This window comes from Sus scrofa, chromosome 12 (assembly GCF_000003025.6).
Source record: "Sus scrofa isolate TJ Tabasco breed Duroc chromosome 12, Sscrofa11.1, whole genome shotgun sequence".
NCBI lineage: Eukaryota > Metazoa > Chordata > Mammalia > Artiodactyla > Suidae > Sus > Sus scrofa.
Genome location: NC_010454.4, coordinates 13,277,623 through 13,300,429, shown reverse-complemented (window position 1 = coordinate 13,300,429; position 22,807 = coordinate 13,277,623). Strand labels below are relative to the sequence as shown.

Sequence of the window (22,807 nt, the reverse complement as noted above, 5' to 3'; positions counted from 1 at the left end):
CGGCCGGCTGGGAGGAAGCTAGTGTTTGTGAATACCTGCCTTTCCCAGCAGTGCGCCTGGTGTTCCTCTGTAGGACACTTTACTCAGTCTCCACGATGATACTGTGAACCCCACCTTGACATTGCCCAGGTGTGGGAACCAAGGCTCGGAGAGGACATGTGACAGGCCTGAGGCAGTGACAGTGACAGGTGGGGGTGGGCCCGCCATTATGACCCAGACAGGAGTCAGGTCCAGTGGGGGCAGGCTGTGGGGTCTAGGTCGTCAGGGTTAAGAACTAGGGAAAAGGTCAAGATCACTGCTACAGGGCACTGCAAAGCCAGAGTTAGTCTCAGTCAGAGGGATCAGGTTTTTGTTTCTTTTTTTTTTTTTAAAAAAAGGACATTTTCCATGCACAGAGCAAATTCCACCCACCTTCTCCAGGAGACAACATCCCCTCCAATAAGCAGGTGGGGGGCTCTTGACCATATCACTCATAGCACACCCCGCCCCAAGCTCCAACACAAACACCCCTTGTGCCCTGGAAGCATGAAGCTGGCCTTGGTGCTGTGCATCTACCAGACCCAGAACACCTGCCACACTCCTGCAGAGCAAGGTGATGCTGCAGAGCAGGGTGAAGCTGGCCGAGGCACCTTGGGCCTCTGGGATGAAGAGGTACAGGGAAAGTCACCCATCAGGGAGCAGCTGCTCATCTTGAGACAACATAAGTGATACAACAGAAGTCACCTGCCTCCAGGTGCAATGGCTGTGGATGGGTGGGTGGGGGTATCTAGATGCTTTACCCCCTGAGGAATGCAGTGCTTTCTGGCATGCTGACACCACCCACGAGGGCCAGGGTGGTGCTCCCAGCACCATACTCAGTGCAGGCCCTTTGTTTGGAGGGCAAGCAGTGGGCTGCCAGGTACAGAGTCGGAAACACCGGGCAGCTCCTGTGAGCCCTGGCTTCACCTGAGCACTGGAAGAGAAGAGGCTGGCGGTCAAGAGCGCAGAGTTCCTGCGCTCACCTTCTGGCTCTGTCACTAAGCAACTGTGTGGCCTTGGACAAGTTGCTTAACTGTCTAAGCCCCTCTGATCCTAAAATATGGGTAGCCACAGTTCAAAAGCTTTTTGGGAAAATAAGTCTTAGTGAAATGTGGGAAAATTAGAACCCTCATACACTGCTGGTGGGAATGGAAAAATGGTGCAGCTGCTGTGGAAAACAGCTTGGTAATGCCTCAGGAAGTTAAACACAGAATGGCCATTAAGATCCAGCAATTCTACTCCTGGGGTACACCTCAAATAATGGAAAACATATATGTGCATATGATTGTTCATAGCTTATTCATAGTAGCCAAAAGGTAGACATAACACAAATAGCCATTAACCGACGAATGGATAAACAAAACGTAGTATAGCCACACAATGGAATATTATACAGCCATAGAAAGGGAAGAAGCCCTGACACATGCTATAACATGGATGAATCTTCAAGATGTAATGCCAGGTGAAAGAAACCAGATACAAAAGGTCACATATTGTAGGATTCTATTTATGTGAAATGTCCCAAACAGAACAGGTAAATACCTAGAGACAGAAAGCAGGTAAGTGGTTGCCAGGGACTTGGGGAGGAGGCAATGGGAACTGACTGCTCAACGGGTGCGTTTCCCTCTGGAGGGGGGGAGGTGGAAACGTTCTGGAACTAGATAGTGGCCATGGGTGCTCAACATCTGAATGTGCTAAATGCCATTGAATTCTGTATTTGAAGATGGTTAAACTGGTAGATTTTATGTTACGTGCATTTTAACCACAATAAAACCCCTACAGACTGCATCTATTTATATCAAAGAATATGATTCACCACCATTTAAGGAGTATATACTAAAGTACGTTCTTGTAAGCAATTATGGGGGGCTGTCACCAGGGGGCTTAGAGGAGACCCCAGGGACAGAACTCTAGGACTCGCCCTTAATGCCTGGTAACTGACCCCATGCAAGCGGCAGATGTGCAAGAGCAGAGGAAACCCTAGGCATTGATTTCAGAGACCAGCAGGAGTAAAGGCTGTTCAAGAGCAGATAGGAAGCAGCCCCCGGGGCAGCCCCTGGTCTAGGGACAGGGGGAAGGAAGAGATGCAGGCAGTGCTGGGGGCAAGCCAGCTGATGGAGGTGATACCACAGCAGCACCAACAAGGGCCTGGAACTGGAGGGACATCTGAGAGGAGGTGATGCCTGAGTCATGACTTCACCTGGTTCCTGTCTGGAGAAGAGTTTCAGTTTTTTGTTTTTGGTTTTTTTGTTTTGTTTTGTTTTGTTTTTGCATTTTAGGGCTGCACTGAGGCACATGGAGGTTCCCAGGCTAGGGGTCAAATCGGAGCTACAGCTGCCGGCCTACACCACAGCCACAGCAACTCAGGATCCCTAACCCACTGAGTGAGGCCAGGGTTCGAACCTCATGGATCCTAGTCGGGCTCGTTAACCGCTGAGTCACGAAGGAAACTCCCAGGTTTCCGTTTTAAATGAAGGGAAGGGGAGGGCAATCTTGGAAGAGTCAGACCCTGTGTCCAGTGACTCAATTACATTTTCCTTGTACAAATTCCAAGGATCTCAGAAAGCCTGTCAGGCTCCTTGGGCTCAAATCCTAGCTCCACCATTTATGAGCTGGATGACTTTGGGCAAGTTGCCTGACCTCTCTGTGCCTCAGTTTCTTCACCTATAAAATATAGTTAATGACAATGACCTCAATGAGCTGCTTGACAGTTAGATGAGGCCAGTGGCACACTCAGCATGGGAGACCCAGGGTCAGACATATGAACACACTCCTCCCTTGACACTTGACCCTGGCTTTGGGGCCAGAGTCACTGACAAGTTGGTCCATAAGGACCCATGGGCTTCCTTCTTTCCTGGCCAAAGACTTCAGCAGAATCTCTTTCAGGGGTCACCTACAGCATGCTGGGCTCTAGGTCCACAGACCCAAGAAGACAAAGCAGGTGGCTACCACGCCCGAAGCACCTTGCGTTGTTGGTTGACACTACATGATGTCTTCTTGTTTCTCTTTTCATTTTATCATGGCCCCAACCCTGTGTGGAACTGCCCTCCTCTTCATTTTAGAACTAAGGAAGCTGAGGCTCAAAGAGGTAAGACAACTTGGCCAAGTTGCACGGGATGGTCGCGCTCCAATCCGTCAACTGCCCAGCCTAGAGGAGGAGGGGATTGAGAGCCTGGGGTTGCAGCCCCATTTCAACGCTTACCAGCCAAGCCAGATTCCCGGTCTGAAAAGCAGACATGAACATAAGGTGTATCTCACCAGGATGAGACAGCAGGGAGCTCATGCAAGACGTTGCACTGGATAGGCGCCAATCAACGTTAGCTTCTATGATCACGTGTACTACGATTGATGGATCGAGGTCGCCTCCTCTTAATGGGAGAACCACCCAGAGACTGCGCTCCCAAGGGGGTCTGTCCCTGGGACAGTCAGCACGGATCTGCTGCCTGGCTCATCTTCTCAGGACTCAGAGCGTGTAGGTGTCCCTCTCCCAGATCCAGGCTCTCTCACCCCATCAGGATCGTCCTTCCTGCCCAGCTGTGCCCCCTCATCCCTGCCAAGCCTCAGAGGAGAATGCCTGGGGCAGCTGTTGTGCCTTTGCTTGAAAACCCCTGCTGGGTGAGTGATTCCGACACTGGCTTATTCTGGGGGTTCCTGCCTCCTCCCACTCAGGGCCAGGATGGCAGCTAGCTCCTGTCCCAGCAAGAATAGAACACTCCATGTGACCTCTGCCCCCTGGGCCAGCTGCCTCAGTGTCTGTTCGCATGCCCGGGTCCGAGTCTAAGGCACGCTGTCGCCCTCGGAGAAGGGCTCGCAGAGGTCCAGACGCTGGAGCAGGAAAGCCTCCTGAAGCTTCCCTGATGAGCTGTGACCCAGGCAGCCTGGGCTTGGACCCTGGGTACGGGGAGGCCACCTCCCACTCCCATCCTCGGGCCACCACACCAAGTGAGCAGAAGTTTGTCGGAGATCACACCAGGGCTGTTCTTGGTAATGTCTTTTTCCTGCCAATTCAGATTCTGCTCCCAGGAATTACACACCCTGGGTCTCATTTCCCAAATATTCTGCCATAAAAAGGAACTACTTCAATAACGAGAAATTAAAACAATAAACAATGAGGGTCATTAAAGCCGAAGTACCCCTCCTTCCAGAATGTAGCTCTTAAAATGTCCCGTCCCCCCTCGACTCCCAGCTCCCCTCCACGTCTCCTCTCCCTGATCAATGCCTGCCCTTGATGAGGTGCTGGCCTCCTGGGGACCGTGAGAGCTTGCCCCATATAGCATCCGAGGGACCCAGGTCCCACCCTGCTTTGCCACTTATCAGCCATGTGGTTTTAGGCAAGTTACTTTATGTCTCTAAGCCTCAGTTTCCTCACCCATAAAATGGGATAATAAAGACTGCCACCCAAGCCTCTTGTGGGGATTTAATTAAATAGTGCCATGAGGAGCAGGTACAAAGCAGATGCCACAGAAGCGGTGGAAACTGTCATTAGCCACTATCTTCTGGAAATGTCCGACCTCAGCCTCTTTCCATTGGCCTGACCTACAAGACTGAAGACAGCACCTGAGGAAATGATACCCCCCGCCCCCTGCTCTTGGGCCTCCTGTCCCACTCACCCCCTGCCCTTTCCCCAAGCACCACCCCCTCTGCCCCAGGATGGGCCCCAGGGTCACAAGCAGCTGACTGCCCTGCTCACACTTTGGAAAGGTCCAACCAGCTTCCTGGGGCTCCCATGGACTGCAGAGGACACAACCGGGGTGGGAAGGGCTGGTGCTGAGGGTGGAGGGGCTCCGAGAGCCCTGCATCCTGCCTCCACCCAGCTCCTCACTCAGGGTTCTTGTGAAATCAGACTGTAAGTCCTACTCTTGGGCTCTAGATCATGCCTGAGGCCTCTCTGAGCAACTCCTCACTTCTGCCTGAGCTACTCTGAGCAGAAAGAGCTCCCAGGCTTTGGCCCCTGAGAGACCTGGGTTCAAATCTCCACCTGCCACTTATTAAACTGGGTGACCATGGCCGGAGGTTCAGCCTCTCTGAGCCTCAGGCTTCTCAGCTGTCAAGTTTGTCTGCAACCAAAAAAACTTAAAAAAGGAGTTCCCATCATGGTGTAGTGGAAACGAATCTGACTAGGAACCATGAGGTTGCAGGTTCAATCCCTGGCCTCACTCAGTGGGTTAAGGATCTGGTGTTGCTGTGAACTGTGGTGTAGGTCAAAGACGTGGCTCAGATCCTGCGTTGCTGTGGTGTAGGATGGCAGCCATAGCTCCAATTCGACCCCTGGCCTGGGAACCTCCATATGCTGCGGGTGTGGCCCTACAAAGCAAAAAAAAAAAAATTTCAAAAAGAAACCCAGTCACCCCCAAGCCCTCCCCACAATGCTATTGTTATCATCTTCATTTTATCAACAAGGAAAGCTGAGAGAGAGCAAGCAGTGTGGACGAGGTTCCTGGGGCAGTGGGTGGTGGAGGCCAGGTGTAAACCCTGCAAGGCTGGCACGCGGTCATCTCACTCCCTGCCCAGCTCTGCCAGTAAACCACTGCCCCCATCATCCCATCACTTTTAAGGATGTCCTCTGTAGACCACCAGCTAAACCCATCTGGAAGTGGGGGTGGGGGACACAGCAGGTGGTTGAGGAGGTAGAGGGGGCCAGGTAGTTGAGGAGGTAGAGGGGGCCAGGTAGTTGAGGCGCCCCTAAAGCACACCAGGGAAGTGGTGCCCTCTTCTGGTCATTGCTTTTATTTATTTATTTAGGCAGCATCCGGGGCATGTGAAGTTCTCAGAGGCCAGGGGTTGAACCTGCACCACAGCTGTGGCAATGCCGGATCCTTAACTTACTGCGCCACAGGGGAACTTCTGGGGCTGCTGCTTTTCGTGTGATGAGGCAGCCTTTGATTTCCCTGCTTCCTTTCACACCCCTCCTGCTCACCTGTGCCTTGTGACCAGATTTTTTTTCTCAGAGTCAAGGCCCCATTGAGGTCTGGGGTCGTGGCTGGAAGCTTCCAGAAGGGAGGGCCGTTGGGTTCCCTGAAGCATCCCCTGCCTGTGGCATGTACATGTCCAGACATGTGTGGGGAAGATGAAGCCTCTCTCCCATCCCGTCCTTTAGCAGGTGAAAGAGAGTGACCCAAAGAGGAGTGGGGACTTGCCTGAGGCCACCCAGCCAGAGTAACTGGGCTTGAACCCGTTCTCCTGATGCCTGTCCCTAGGCCAGGTGGCTCCTACTGTGGCTGCGAGAAGACTCCTGGGTTATTCCCCATGGCACTCCTGCGCGGGCAGCAGGGGCACACCTGGGCAGGTGTAGAAACGGCCCTCCCCCACTGGGCATCTTCTTCAAGCGAATCAGCAAATCCAGCTGTCAGAGTTGGCACCTGCCCCACAAAGTCAGGGGGCCTCCAACACCCCATCTTCTCTGGAAATCACAGACTGTGGGGAGGACGGGGCTGCTCCTGACAGCCACTGGCCCAGGAACGAGATGGGCAAACTCACAAAGACACACCATACCCCATGGGGCAGGTACACGCCTCCTGAGCAGGGCTCATGCCCGCTAGAGCCCAAGCCACCCTCACACCTTTGTGCTTGATGGTCCCGGACACATCCTTCCTGGGGTCCCCGATCACTGCAGTTCACCCCCAGGGAGGGTGTCCCTCGCGGGGTGGGGTGAGGTGGTTTGAGAGCGGGCATTTCTGGGGAGGTGGCATGCCCACCCCGTCAGTGCCCCTGTTCCCTCAACACTCATCTCGCCTTTCCAGAGGAACCCTTTCTGACATGAGTCACTTGACAGTAAGAATCGCCAGTGGATTGAGACTCTCTCATGTAGAGTCCTGGGGGTTTAGGGGTCACAGCGTCTGGGCTAACAGAGCCTGTATGGGCCGTCTTGGCCCCTGCTCAACCGCACCGCAGCTCTGCAGCTTCCAGCCCGCTGAGCTCCCAAGGGGAGCCAGCCTGGCATCCTTGGAGGAACCTGGAAGAGCCTGGCACCAAAGGACCAGGGAGGCAGTAACCCAGCAGGGGTGGTCCCTCCTCCTCAGCTCTCAGGGATGAGGGGGTAGGGAGCACCGAACTCCCCTGACCTCTGGAGATTTGGGCTTTGACCTCACCAGATGGCGTTTGCTGCAGCTCAGTGACCAGATGCACGAATCCAGGGCGAGAGCCTGTGGCTGGGAGAAATCGGAGCGCTGCCCTCCGGCCTCCTGCTGGTGTGAGCCCGCGGGGGAGATGCATGGACATTATGACGGGACAAAAGACGACACACTGCTCCCTACCGATGCCCAGGCTCAGAGAGGTTCTGGGACCAGTCCAAGGCCACGCACAGCTAGTAAGTGACTGAGCTGGGATTTGAACCTGCTTCCATGTGGCTCCAAAGTCCGCATTTTAGTATAAGATGGTAGAGCATGGGCTGCTCAAGTTCACCTAGGGGTGCCCTCCACATTGCTTAAGCCTTCTGGGCTTTGACGCACAAGGTAAGGAACGACTCCTCACCTTACAGGACTGCTGTGAATACACGCGGGAACGCTTGGGATGCTCTTCTCCCCTCGCACGTGGTGAGACCTCTGGCTCCACGTCACGCTCAGAGGCAAAGCTGAGGTCCTGCAGTGGCCCCGGGAGCCGGTCCGACTGATCCCCACGGAGCCACACCATCTCCTCAGTTCCTGAACGTTCTCTCCCTTCCCCCCAAGTCTCTGCACATCTCACTCCTCCCCCTCCTTCCAGCCTCTGCCCCAGGGCCATCTTGCCAGGGAGGCTTTTTCTGAGCCCCTCTGACAATGGCACCCCCCAGGAGGCTCCAAACCCCAAGCCCGCCTTGCCCTCCTCTCTAGCATGTGTACATGCAGCCTGTGAGAGGGTTTCTTTCTTTAGCATGTGTGTCGTTCCGCTCCCTCTTTAGAATGCTCGCTTCTAAGGGAACAGGATGGGATTCTGCTTTGTTCATAGCTGTATCCCCAGGGGTTGTCAACTGTGGGCGATGCTGGCCCCTGGGGGGCATTTGGCCAGATCTGGGGGCATTTTTGGTTGTCACAATGGGAGGAAAGGTGTTACTGAGTTAGTGGGTAAGAGGCCAGGGATGCTTCTAAACATCCTACAATGCACAGGAGCCCCCCGCCCCCAAAGAATAATCTGACCCCAAATGCCAATAGTGCCATAGCTCTACCCCCATGACTGACAACAGCAGGCAGCCCGTACACAGTGGTGCTCAATAAATGATTGATGAAGAATGAAAAGCTATTATTATCATGGTCACCACCATTATTATTATTTAAGAATAGATATGGTTAAGAATAATTTTAAGAATGGTCAGCATTTGGGGGTTCTTGGCCAATAGGTAGTCCTGGTGACCTGTAACTGCTTCCCTCTGGTCTGAGCTCTGCCCTCAGCAGCACCCAGAATGGGTGGCACCCTGGTCATGGCTGGGCTATCGAGAGGCAGGATCAGTTCATTTCAGGCCCCCTGAGAACCCAAGTGATGGGAGCCTGCCCCCCGCCCACCCAGCGAGCCTGCTGTGGGCCCCCCTCGGCAGGGACCAACCCCCCAACTGTTGCCCCCACACTGGCAAACTCAGGCCCACATGCCCAGCTGGGCCAGGAACCACCTCCACGAGCCTTTTAGGTGATTCCAGCTAACCCTGCACTCCCAGGCCTCCTGCAGCCCCGCAGACTCAGGGGTCGGAGTGAATTTCACTGTTTTTGCCTTTTTGGAGATAAGGCCGTGGGAGGCACAGGTGTTGAACCCCGCTCTAGCCCTGCTCAGCCCCCGGCTCTTGCTGACCCAACAAATTACCGCTGACAGTTTTAAACAGCCAGCATGAGCAGCCCGGGCTCTCCCAAAGCAGAGAACACCACCTATAGAATAATTAAACACCATGTGGCTGTGTTCTCCGAGGAAGGGAGAACAGTGTGAAAGGAAGGCTGCTTTTGCCTTAGGCCTATTTCACAGAACAGGAGGCAGAGGCCCGGGCGCCCCAGCCCAGGCCTAGAGGCCTCTATCCGCTCCCTCAGCAGGCCACCCACCCCACAGTCCTGCTGAGAATTCCCACTTGAGGTTCACAACTTCCCCTGCCTGCTGTCTGCCTCCGCCCCATCTCTCCAAGCCCTTCTTTCTCTTTTGTGCTCACAGCTGGGCCTTCTCTGCACAACCCAGAGGCTGGCGAAGTACCATCTTCCTCTCCCACTCTCGCCACCTTCTCCATCCTCCCCTCTCCTCTTCTCCCCCTCCCTCTCCCCTCGCAGGTCCTGAAAGCTTTTAAACAAGTCATTGATGCTAAGGTTTAGTAGCTGACTTAACTGCGTATAAGGCCACAAGCTAAAGGAATGAGTATCTAATGGTGGAATATTAGGCAGCAGACAGCTACATTTAGGGGAACACGATGATATGTGGTAGGCAGGGGTTTTCCTGGTGTTCCTGTAGCTGGCCCCAATTCTGCCAGGGAGGAAGGCCAACCTAAAACTGGGGATGGAATGAAGGAGCAGGCATGTGCCCAGTGACCACCTGGGAATGAGCCAGGAGGCTGTGTGGGGCAGGGCCAGGACACCACACCAACGGCTGGAAGCGCCAGCTCCCTCAGAGGTAGGGCTTGGTAGAGACTAATTTCCACCTCCCGCATCTGCTTTCTGGGAATCCGTGCTCCATCTGTGAGCTACCCTGATACAAAAACTCACACCACTCCTCCCAGCTCTGAGGATGGCATGAGGGATCCTGGCAGCGCAGCCACCCCTCAAGTCCAATGTCTGAGAGCCAGGCTGTGGGCTGGAGGGAGCAGAGACAACTGGCCCTGGTCATCTCCAGTGAGCCAGCCCACTCTGTGTCCTGCTTCCCATCACACCCCAGGCCCCATTCTACAGATGAGGAAGCTGAGCCACTGTGACTTGGCCAAAGTCACATAGTCAGTGACCCCGCTGTGATCGGATCCATGTTTTCCACCATGACATAAGGCCTGTCTCCTCAGGCCAAGTGTAAACAACTCAGGCAAACTCCCCCAGTATTCTCCTCCCCCACCCCAAGTCACCAAACCCCAACTCACAGCCTGCCTATGGCCAAGATCTCAAAGCCTGCTGCCCCCCGGGGAGGGAGGGATGGATGCAGCCCACCAGGATGCCAAGGCATCCCACCAACAGGACATGTGTGGACAGGGCAGCCCTGGCTCCACTGCACCCCACAGGGCACCCACAGCCTTCCACATGTTAGAGGGAGGCTGAGGTTTGGGGCAGGGATATTTCAGGCACAGCTACAATCTTCACTCTGGGGACCTGGCCCTGTGATGCGATGTCCCCAGCTACCTCCAGCTGCCAAGTTAGCACACCTCAGGCAGGCCGGAGGCTCTAGGAGGGAGCACTGGCTGTGGGGTCAGCACAGAGATACAACCAACCCAGATGCCCGTGATCCTGTGATGTCACCAAGATGCCCATGGTCCTGAGATATCCTGAAGCTAGGACATCAGATCTGAGTCAAAGTCCCTCTATGCCCACCTCCTGTGCAATCTGAGCTGTTAATTCATCAAACCCTGGGGCTGTGGAGATGAGGGAGCGGGCCTGATGTGACCAGGAGGGGCAGTCCCATCTTGTGTTTCCTGGGATGAATGTCGAGCTGGAGCCAGCACTGGTGACAGCTGGAATGTGACTTCTGCCTGCAGGTTCCCACTTGGGGACCCTGTTCTGGGCTCTGCTCTTGTCCAGCCACTGATAAATCAGTGCAAAGTGGGTAAATCCCTGCCGTTTTCTGAATAAGAGTCCTTAGCCATAGAAAGGGACATTGATGTGCCTGGCAGGTCCTGGGGGGCAGCTGAGAGCACATGGCCCCAGCACTGTGAGTGGGCACCCTGATCCGCCCGGAGGAGCTCAGAACATGAGCACCCCCCACCCCCGTGCCTGGCAGCCAGGTTCCAGGATTCTCCTCAGTCCCTTTCAGTCCCAGGAAGTGGCAATTTGACTTCATTTAAAAAATTTGACCTCACACTATCTTCATTGATTGCCAAATTAGGATGAGGGCAGAGATAAAATGGGGAGGGCGTCTTGGAGTGATTGGGGAAAATATTTTGGTCTGTGCCTGGGGGGCTGACATGTGCCACTCTGCATCTGCCTGCAGGTGCCCCCAACGCCACCTGCTTCTCTCCTGGGTGTCCATCTCTGCCCTGTGGCATCTGGCAGGTACACTTCCTCCTACCCAGGCAGACCAAGCATCCTCGCCCAGCCCGCCACTGCCATCCTCGTGGCCAGGGAGGAGGTGTCCCAGGGCCGACAGTCCCGGGGGGCCGTCGGACCCCTGGGGAAGAGAGGCCACGCGGCGGGCTGAGATAATCGAGGAGTTTGACCGAGTGGATGGGCAGCCCAGCTCTACAGGTGGTGGTGGGCTTCCCCTCCCGCACTATCCGGATAATTGCTGCCGGCGCTATTCAAGTTTGTCGTGGGAGTATATTCTCAGCTTTGCAGTGGGCAGCCCAACAGCGTCCGCAAAGAGGGGGCGTCATCACCTCCCTTGCACACTCCCCCCACCCCGAGACAGACAGGCGCGCGCGCGCGCGCGCGCACACACACACACACACACACACACACACTTCCCCCACCCTGCCCCTTTCTTCTCCGCGCCAAGCCAGGATGCGCGCACTCAGGGGAGAGTCCGGCCCCTGCTCCTGACCCCGCGGTAACAGGGGGCAGCCCGACGCAGTGACCAAAGCTCGAGAGGGAGCTCGTCCCCGAGGCAGGACCCCCATGAGGGGACAGCCGGTTTCTCCCGGTCTTCCCGGCTCTTACCTCGCTGGAGCAGCAGCGGCCCCTGATCCTGGTGGAACGTCCCTCGCCGGCTCCGCGCGCGGGGCTGGAGGTACCGCGCGAGGCTCCCGGAGGCGCCCGCCCCGTCGCGTCCTCACCAACCGCTCAGCGCCAGTGACCGCGGCCGCCGCAGCCTCTCGCGCCGCGAACTCGGAGAGGGAGGGGCAGGCAGGGGGCGGGGCGGGGCGGGGCCAGGGCGGGGCCGCGGGCGGGGCTGCGAGCCGCCGGCGGGCTTTGGGACCCTGCGGACTCTGGGTTCCACCCGGGGCGCGGGGCGGCGGGGAGAGCACATTGAGGTGCAGCACTTCTTGGGGTTTGCCTTGGAGAGTCGGGACTGGGGTAGGAGGACAGGATTTCCGAGCCTGCATAGAGTTTGACTGAGACCTCCGTGACCTGAGTCAGACCTACCTTCAAATTTCAGCTGCTGCCACTACTGTTGTTGAGCCACCACCATCACCAGCAGCAGCTTGTGTGTACTGATTACTTTCTGTGCACTAGGCACTGTTTACAGCTCTTTACATCTATGAAATCCTCCCTCCCAACAATCCCATTTTACAGATGAGAAAACTGAGGCACAGAGCCGAGAAGTGCCTGAGGACACACAGTGGAAAATGGCCGAGCCACCGCTGCAGCCCACGTCTGCCTGGCTCTTGGATCTGTGCTTTTAAAAACATCACTGTGCTTTCTTTCTGGGTGGCCGTAAGCACCTGGTCTGCCCCGCTGAAGTACAGACTGGAAATATATGTACACTAAATGATAGCAACCAATATTTTTTTATCTCTTCTTTCTTCAGTTTACTTGCCTTCTGTATTCTCCAGGCCCTGGACACCCCGTAGGTGTTCAATAGGTATTCGCTAACTGCTTCTGGCCTGGATACTCACCCATCTTGATTTCTCTATCATGAGGACCAATACCCTGGTCTAACACATCTGTGTGTCTTGCTCACTGACCAGCAGCGCCTGCCCTCTGCTGTAGCAGGAAGGGTCACCCTTCAAGGATGAGCCTCCAGGAGGTAAGCTTGGCCAGCCAGGCCATGGGGAACTTTCACCGAGGGGCCTGGAAAATCTCTACAGACCACGGAGTGGTCAAATACATCCAATGGGCATCTGTTTGAGGGTAGAAGTAGCTGCCACATAATGAGACATCGTCAGTGATATATTTGTTGATAACTGTGAGGCGGCAGCCTCAGCAGAAGCCCTGGTGCTAAAAGCTCTCCTGACCTGGGTGTCATAGACCATTGTCTGTGGGAATGTCACGTGGAGGTGGGACAGTTGAAAGTTTTTGGAAAGGGCACACCAAGTTTCTATTCACAGCATTTTAGGCCTGAAAAATTCCCAGCTCTCTCTCTCTTCTCCAACCTTCTCCAGGAATGTTCCCTCCCACCACCCCACCCCACCCCAGTCCGCCCCTGATGCAGAGTCCTCTTACCCCACTGACAATATCCAGTCTCTTAACTGGGATGGATTCTCACATCTCTCAAACTCCCAACCCCCCTCCCCAAACTCTTCCAAATGTGTGGCTCCTTCTGCTAGGCTTGTCCTCTTCACCACTTGGAAAACTTCTAGAGACCCTTCAAAACCCTACTTAGCTTCCTCCCTCTGACCCTACACATAATTTCTCCCTCCCTCATCTGGGCCCAGGAGCCTCTTGACTAGCGCTCCCCATTTGGCAATGAAGAGTTTATTGTCAGTCTCCCCAGCTATACTTGTGAGCTCCTTGGAGGCAGAGGTCTAGCACATAGTAGGAGCACGGCTAATGCACAGTTGAATGAATGACTCTAAGTAGAACGCATTTTCCCAAGACTGAAGTTTGTCAAGTCAAGGGGAAAACCACCCACTCAAGCAACCAGTGGAGCTGGATCAGTGACATGAAAAGATGAAAAATGGGTACAGCAGCCAGGAGATGCGCCTTTCTCCAGGTCTGCTTTTAATATTCCCAGAGAAGGCCAGAGATGCTGCCCTGGGGTCTGTGTCCTACAGGGTCACCTCTGCTGGACAGCAGCCATGTCTTCAGGCAACAGAAGAGTGGGGGGGCAGTGGCAGTGGTGGTGAGCAGACTGCCTTAAGATGGGTTTAAAGAAGGGGCAGCAGGGGCATTGGGTGTGCTCCCCTGTGGGCTGACTGAGGGAGGCTAGACTGCCACTTGCTCCCCAGACTGGTCCCCTGTGATGGAATGTTGCTGTTCTCCAGGTCATCTTGCAATGCCCACGGCAAAGTAAGAGACCCGTTGGGGGTGTTCACAGCCTCTTCCCTCGTCATCTGCCTGAGGCAAGTGGAGAGGCTTCACAACGTGAGTGGTTAATAGAAAAGGAATTCAGATTCGTTGGAATAAGGTCTTCAACCTGATTCTTCCCCTGACTAGCTGTGTAACTTGGACAAGTTACTTGACCTCTCTGGTTTCACATCACTCTTCTATAGCCAGGGCTGATTTCTTGGATATGGAACTTGGGCACTCACCCAGAAGCTGCTCTCAGAAAGGCTCTGTGCTTCGCTTAAGGATCTGCTTTGGCCATCCTAAGACTTGTCCTCATTTTTGAACAAGGGACCACATTTTCAGTTTGTACACAAATTTGTAGCTGGCGCTGGTGATGACGCCCAGCTTGCTGGGTGATTGCAACACTTCATTGGGATAATGTTTGCGCTCACATCTAACACAAGGGCTCACAACAGAAGTTAGTTTCCCTGCCTCTGATCTGGTCTTAAGGATGAAGAGAAGCTCACCAGGTAGCCAAAGGGATGGAAAGGCTGTTTCAGGCAGACGGGCCAAGGTATGAGAATTACCATTCAGGGAAAGGCAGGGCGGTGGGGGCAGAGCCTGGAGAGAGATACAGTTGAGGAGATGGGTTGGGGACCAGAGTGAAAGGCCTTCTGTTTGTTTTTTTTTTAATTTTTGTTTTTGTTTTCCTTTTTAGGGCCGCACCCAGAGCATATGGATATTCCCAGGCAAGGGATCGAATCAGAGCTATAGCTCTCAGCCTATGCCACAGCCACAGCAACACAGGATCTGAACCTCATCGGCAAGCTACACCATAGCTCACGGCAACGCCGATTCCTGATCCACTGAGCCTGGCCAGGGATTGAACCAGTACCCTCATGGATACTAATCAGGTTTGTTTCTGTTGCGCCGCAGTGGGAACTCCAGGACTTCTGGTTCTTACGAGGAGTTTGGACCATGAGTCTGGAGGCCTGTGAGCAGAAGGCCCCAGAAGGGGGAGGCGGGGAGGCCCCAAGCACCAGCATCCTTATCTGACAGTCGGCCGGGGCTGGTTGAGCTAATGAGACAGGCAGTGGCTGGCGTGGGTGGGAGCCCTGCTTGGAGGCTGCCAGTGCGGCTCGCTGCAGACGTGATGGGGAAATGCTGTAGGTGCTAAACCCAGCAGCTGTGCCTGGGGACCTGGGGACTCCAGGCCTGATGAATAATGGAGCAGCCCTTCCTCCCTGGGCCTCTTTTCTTGCCTTTCAATAATTCATGCATTCCCTTGGTTGAGGAGTTCCATAAAATCTCAGCTTTTTCTGAATGCTGGGCCAATCTCAGCAAATCTGGTGGCTTCATGCATTAGGTCTTTATTAGAAACACATACACAGGAGCATACTCGGCAAAATGTGCCTTGTGTTCCTATCGAGGAAAATGCCTCATTACATCCCGGAGGAGGAGAGGTCCCACCAGGCCCCTGGGAGGTGGAAGCAGGGCTGGCTGCCTGAGCAGGATGGGTTGCTTTGGGATGGCACTCTCGGGTACGAGAATGTAGCTTTTTATACTCAGAACTCATTGAAGTCAGGCTTGTCCAGGGGACCTGCTTTGGCCAACGAAACATGAGCTGAAGTGACATGTGTCACTTCCAGGCGGAAGCTTTAGGGGTCCCCCGAGTGCGTTGCCATTCCATTTTCCCTGGGATTGTAGAGACGCGAGTCTAGGTGAGCTCCTGTCGCTCTAAATCTCCAAGGGATTGCAAGGCGTGGAACGTCCTTGCTGACCTCGGATAGACACGTAGCATGCGCACTAAAAAAAAAAAAAAAAAAAGCTTGTTGTTAAAAAAAAAAAAAAAAAGAGTTCCCATCATGGTTCAGCAGTTAGCAAACCCGAGTAGCATCCGTGAGGATGTGGGTTGGATCCCTGGCCTTGCTCAGTGGGTTAAGGATCCGGTGTTGCTGTGGCTGTGGTGTAGGCCCGCGGCTACAGCTCTGATTAGACCCCTAGCCTGGGAACCTCCATATGCCACAGGTGCGGCCCTAAAAAGACAAAAAAAAAAAAAAAGCTTGTTGTGAGGGCCCTGAGTTACTGCAGAGTGTGGTCTGACCTGATTCCGCTTTCCTCCTTGTCTTCCCTTTCTTGCACCTTCTAGTGGCCCCTGATTATTCATTTAGAAGCACATGGGTTACACTCGCAGTGAGGAAATGGAGCCCTAAACTCCAGGTCTACGTGGTCACTAACACGGATGGGAGATGGGGGGTCACCGAGGAAGCGACCTTGGAAAGTATTGGGATGGGGGCATCAGAGTTTCCCAGCAGATCTAGAGCAAGTTTGAAATGGGTGTGACCTCGAGACACATTGGGTGTGTGTGTGTGTGTGTGTGTGTGTGTGTGTGTGTGTGTGTGTTGGGAGGAGGGAGGGAGACAGTGGACCCCGTGAAAATGTCAGGGGGTGGCTATGGTGTGGGCAGAAGTGAGCAAGTCCAGAGCAAGGAGAACTGAGCTCGATGGGGAGTGGCTCCTAGGTCGGGCTGGCTGGTAATAATACGTCTGCTATCCATTACCTGTGCACTGCCTTCCATGTGCGGGCACCATGGGTTCTCACCACAACCCTAACAGCCGGGACACTAGGACCCTCTGCTTCCAGATGAGGCAATGGAGGCTTAAAGAAGCAATTTGCCCTAGAAATGGCAAAATTACAGTGCTCAGGGGAGGACAGTCCGTTCATGCTCCATCCACGTGGGCATCACCCATGCTGTGAGTGGGTACAGCAGCCGGACTCCCTGGGCTGGCGGTCAGGGCCTGGGTGTGCAGGATCGGGTCTCAGCAGGGGGACCAGGGAGCTCTCTGGGAACCACACATTCCAGAAGACTGGGCCAACAGGGAAGGTGGGGCAACAGGGTCACGGAACATTCAGGCTTCAAGAAACAGGAGGCCGATTCTCCGTTCTTCCAAGCAGGGGGCCGGCTCGCTGAAGGCTGCCTCCTGGCCAGCCACTTGCCGGGGACCCAAAGGTCGGGCTGTGGCCTCGGATGTGCCCGAGCATCAGGGGAGGCTGCTCTTTCTCGCCCTGGCCAGCTTCCCTCTTCTCCTCCTGGACCTGACTTTGCTGGTGGGGAGGGGTCGGCAGGGACAGTGGGTCTCGCTCACCTGTCCCTCCCCCTTCAGACCTCACCACGAAGTGCCCTGGTGGTCCAGGGGTTAGGATGCCAGGCTCTCTCAGACGGCGCCCTTGCTCGTCACGGCCCCTCTCTGTTGAGTCGGAGCTGGTTGACCGCCCCTCCCCTCTCCACAGCCCACCGAGTGGCTTGTCAGGTGCCCCCCAAGGGGCCTGCTCAGAACTGCTTTCTTGTCTTCAATTAGAACGTCCTGGCTCCTCCTCTGGATGCAACAGAGTGTGAAACCCGCGCGTGTTCACACAGCCCTCCGTGTCCTTGCCGGGGGACCGAGCAGCCGCTCTAGCCCCCCACCCCCCGCTGTTCAGCTGGCCATTCTCCAAGCGGCCTCCCTGTCCCCCAAGCCCAGCTGTTCGGCCTCTGCTCTCATAATCTGTCCCCTTGACAACGAGATGATTGCTTATAAAACAGTTCCAAGGGCAGGGGAGCCCATCGGCACCATGAAGCTTCTTCTCCATGCTGACCACCGAGAAAGTTCCAGGGTGTTCTAAGGAACCGGCCTGGAAAGGAGGGCCTGGGGTGGCGCTGAATGTCGCAGGGGCAGGGAATGTGGAGGAAACAGCTCTTGGCAGGAAAGGTCCGGAGGTGGCCCAGGAAGACGGCCCTCGCATCCGGACCGCTCCCTGCAGGCTAGGGAAGCAGGTGGTGGCAAATCCTTGCAGAAGTGATCAAACTTATGGTTTCCAAAGGGGAAATGCGGGGGGGGGGGGAGGGATGAATGAGCAGGCTGGGATTTCCATACACACACGACCATGGATAAAGGAGATGACTAACAAGGACCCACGGTTTAGAACAGGGACGTCTGCTCCATCTTCAGCGGTAACCTATACGGGGAAAGAATCTGAAAAAGGAATGCCTGTGTGTATATGCAGAACGGATTCACTTTGCTGTACACCTGAAACTAATGAACTCTTCTAAGGCAAGTCTACGCCATAAAAACTTTATTTATTTATTTATTTTGTCTTTTTGCCTTTTCCAGGGCTGCTTCCTGCGGCATATGGAGGTTCCCAGGCTAGGGGTCATGAGTGCAGCCCGGTCGTCCAAGACTCTTGCCTGTTCTCTCCTGATCTCAGGAAAAACTCTGTGCCTGGTGAGTTACGCCCTTGGGCTTTAGGGAGACATCAGCCTCATCTGTACGGCGAATCCACGCCAACGTCAGATGGGCTTCACACGGGCTAAGGTGTCAAACAGGCCGGGTGACCTATGCCCAGAACATCCAAGATTCCCTCCATGCGAAGACCAACTACAGCGGCTGTAAGCTCAGCAAGCTTGTTGATGGCCCAAGGGAACTGGGCAACTAAGGGGTAAGACAGCAGTGCCTGGTCCCTGTAACAAGAGGTCAAAGAGCCTGGATCGTGGATGGGGGGAGGCCAGGACAGAAGACGGCGTTCATGGATTTCAGGACAAAGGAAACACGACCGGGCTCCAAACACGCCCTCCCCCCACCAATTACAGCTCCTGAGATGACAGAAAAATAGCCTTTGTATGGCTATTTCCTAGCTTTGAAGTTAATGGAAAAAAACTTTGAAAGACAGGAATGAGCGTGGCTTCTAAGCCGGCAGCACCTGGGAGGGAAGCAGAGTCACCAACCAACAGGCCGGCCCAGGGGTGGGGGCCAGATGGGCCCCCTCCAGGCCTATGACAATGTCCTCCAGCCCTAGGTCTGCATAAGAGATTCTCCAGCTCTCCTCCTGGGCTGGATCAGCCCTGCCACCCTCACCCCAGGCAGTGATGAAAGCTTGAGAAAAGGATAACTTCCTGTGGGGCGATCTGGCAGTAGGAATCAAAAGCATTGAACTTACCTTGCAGCAGTAATCCCTCTTCTATGAATCTAGGTAGCCACATTTATCCCAGCCTTATTTGTGATCAAGGTGAATAGGAAACTCTTCTTCAAGACGGTCGTCATTTTGGATGGCCCTCTGGGGTGAAAGGGCAAGGCTGCTTGTGGGGGGCGTAGGGGGACCAGCTCTGGGGCTCTGGCCCCTCCAGCGAGCAGCACCTGCCACACCTCATTTCTCCCCAGCAGAGTGTGAGCATGCTCTCTGGATGAGATGAGTCCAAGATTCAATTTCCTCCCTTGGCCACTAAGTGACTTGGGTAAAGGACCCCTCTAAGTTCTGGTATCACAGCAGAGCTTCCTGAAAAAGAAACGTGCCTCCCTCCTCCTGGGGTGCCCTCCACATGCCCTCCCATCCGAGCCTCCTCTCCTTAGGCCCCGAGATTACAAGACTTGTTAACTCTCCGGAAAAGCTCTACCCTCTAAGCACCCCATGGACCCTGAAGTCCTTCCCCCTAAACAGTGAGAGGCAATTTTGCTCCCCAAGGGACATTTGTTGATGTCTGGAGACATTTTTGGTTGTTCCATATGTGTGTGGGGGCTACTGGCACCTACTGGGCAGGGCCAGGGGCACTGCCAAGCATCCTCCATGCACGGGACAGCCCCATAACAAGGAATAATGGATCCCCAAATGTCACTGCGAATTATGATCAGGCGGAGGAATGTCACGTTGAGAAATCCTGAAATACATAAACTATCAGGAGTTCCCTGGTGGCCCAGTGGTTAAGGATGCAGGGTTGTCACCACTGTGGCTCAGATTTGATCCCTGGCTTGGGAATGCCCACCTGCTGAAGGTGTGGCCAAAAGAAAGAAAGGAAAGAAAGAAAGAAGAAAGAAAGAAAGAAAGAAAGAAAGAAAGAAAGAAAGAAAGAAAGAAAGAAAGAAAGAAAGAAGAAAGAAATCAGATTCAGGTGCACCTTCCAAAGAGTGGGGTGGGGTTGGCAGGTGGCCGCTCTCACCAGGAGGGGGCAGATTGCTGGGTGACTCTCCAGCCCAGGCTGCTGTGGGTGGTCCTGGCGTATGTCCATGGCCCTGGCAGAATGAACGGATCTCTGTTTTATGTGCGACCTGGTTTGGACAATTAGTTACCTAGTCACCCTACTGTTAGGGACCAACCACAGCCACCCTCTATGGAGGCAAAAGCCCCTGGACGAGGGGACAGTGTTCTGCTCGGACAGGTGAGCGTCAGGAGCCTGGGGAGGGGACGGGGCCCTTTACAGAGACACGGAAAAATCATTCAGGGCCTTGTGACCAAGAGATCCTCCTACCTCCCCGAATGATTAGTCTGTTTTTTTCAGCCTAATAAAATTTCCCAGCATCTCCTCTCCGGCCTTTAATCTTTTCTCCGAAGTAAGTGTATTGTTTTTTTGTGCTGTTTTGTTTTGCCATAAATTGTTCTTGCTGCAGCAGCGAGTGCTGCCAGTGGTCCCTGGGTACGGGCTTCTGGAGAAACCACGCTGGAAGGTGCTGTCTCAGACCCACAAAACTCTCAGAACTGTTTTGATGTGGGGCTGTTCTCTCCCCCTGCCCGCCCCCGCAGCCCAAGGTAATTTCCACTGGCCTTTGGAAGGTTCTGAGACGGCTCAGACGCTCGCCTAAACCAGCCATAGGCAAGGAGAGTGGAATTCCCGAGACTGGCTGACTCGATGAGCATCCATCCCCTCGGGCACTGGAGGACCTAGGGAGCACACGGTTACCCCCCATCAGCCCCACGTGGAGCTCTGTTAGCCAAGAGGAGCACGGAATGGCTATCAGCGAGGTCACAGACATTTAGGGTCTTCCCAATGAACTGGGAAGTAGCTACACCAGTTAAAGCACCTGCCCAGCCCCGGCCCCTCCTGGGGGTGGAGGGAGGTGGACTTTCCTTTGCTCGTCTCTTTGATGACAGAGTGGACTATGCTCTCTATCAAATGGCTACCCTCCTCAGCCATAGATGGTTGCACCAGACGTGGGAACCTGACTTCCCAATAGCCGATCCCCAGGCTCGCCAGTGACCAATGATGCGGCCTGAGCTAAGAGCGCCCTGGGCCATTGGAGGCAGAGGGAATTCCAGGAGCCACTTACAGAGGAGGAGCCAGGAGAGGGTGTGATCGGTGGAAATTTCGAGAAAAGAGAGCAAGCAGAGGCACATTCAGAAGTTTATAGCCTGTGTGCTTTATTTATATAACACCCCAGAAATGACAAAATTATAGTGGTAAAGAAAGATCAGCGGTTGCCAGGGGCTAGAGTGGGTGGAGAGTTAACGATAACGTAGCACAAGTGAGCTTCTTTCTGAATAGAACTGCCTTTGAACTTGACTATGCTGCTGGTTATATGAATGTGATAGAAATTCATGGGGAAACCCACACATGCACATACACACACACACAAAGCATGTAAAACCTGGCGAGAGGTGAATAAGGTCTGTGGTTTAGTTAATAGTATTTTACTAGGTCAGTGTCCTGATTTTGATCACATGCTATGGTTATGCAAGAAGAGCGTTGCTGGGGGGAAGCTGGGAGATGGGGACGTGGGAACTCTCTGTGTTATTTTTACAGATTCTTTTGAGTCTTAAGTGATTTCAAAATAAAAGGTTTTAAAAAGAGAAAGAAAAGCAGAGATGCTAGCGTGAGTGACAGAAAAAAAAAAAATCCACCTCCCAGAACAGCCTCAAATCCAGAGGTTTCCAGGCCCTGGGTGGGTCCATCTGTGTTTATTGCAAACTGAGATGCCTGAGCAGAACAAACTCTAGTTCATAAGTCTTTGCATGCATTTTGGATTATTTCCTAGGGAAAAAAAAAAAAAATCCCCCACGGCAGCATTGCTATGCGTAAGCGTGTTTTTAAGACTCTTGTTACCTCACGCCAAATCACCCTCCCGAAGGATGGTACCAATTTATGCTCCCACCCGCAGTGCATGAGAGGGCTGGCTTCCACAGCTCTTGCCAAAATAGGCTTTAATTTTTAAAGAAGGCTTAATCTTTGCTAAGTAGATAGATGGTATCTCATTGTTTTTTCCCCCAGGAATTCTAAGTTCTTGGACCACGCTGGACCACGTCATTGGCTACTTACCTGAAGCTTTGGGTTTATTTATCTTTTTACTCAGTCACCTTCATGAAGATGCATTTCAGTGTTAGGCCCCTAACTTGATAAAGGTCACCTAAGAAAGGCCGTGTAGAATTTGCTACTGCACTTACTGGGTTTTTTTTGGGTGTTTTTTTTTAAACCAAATATTGGGGAGGACCTCATTTCTTACTCTGCTCAGTCTCTTTTCTATGTAATAAAGTCATTATCCAAGAAGTGTCTTTGGAATTCAGTGCTAGGAAAGGCTTCATTCTTGGAGGAGGGTATATGCTTCCTCTTCCAGGCGTGAGAACCCCGTAACTGAGTAGGGTTCCACTTTTGGAGGCCCCTAGGAGACGCTAAGCCAAGTACTCGAATCGGTTGCCGCAACTGTGTTAATGCTTGTGGATTTATTTATGCTTTTTTTTTGTCTTTGGTCCTGACCTTCTATTTTTATTTTATTATTCACTCAAATTGTTTTACTTGAAAGCTACTCCAAATCCTGTGGAAACAGGCAAAACCCAAAATTTCTCTTGACTATGAGCTCTGGTAATCACTGCATCCAGAGCCCTTAGCCCAGATCTGACACTTAATGCAGTGCTCACACAGGGAGTGCCTGCTTTGGCTCATTGGTAATGAACCTGACTAGGATCCATGAGGACTCGGGTTCAATCCCTGGCCTCGTTCCGGTGGGTTAAGGATCCGTCCGGCATTGCCCTGAGCTGTGGTATAGGTCGCAGACGTGGCTTAGATCCCTGTTGCTGTGGCTGTGGTGTAGGCCTGCGGCTACAGCTCC

The 22,807-nt window shown here is 53.8% G+C and overlaps 1 protein-coding gene across 1 annotated transcript in view; it reads right to left on the bottom strand.

Moving 5' to 3' along the window:
* Window positions 1-11,920, bottom strand: part of CACNG5 (calcium voltage-gated channel auxiliary subunit gamma 5) — a 40,302-nt gene extending 28,382 nt beyond the window's left edge. The window contains exon 1 of the mRNA XM_021066741.1: window positions 11,751-11,920. The gene's annotated coding sequence lies outside the window, so the exon portion shown is untranslated. The remainder of the gene's footprint in view (window positions 1-11,750) is intronic.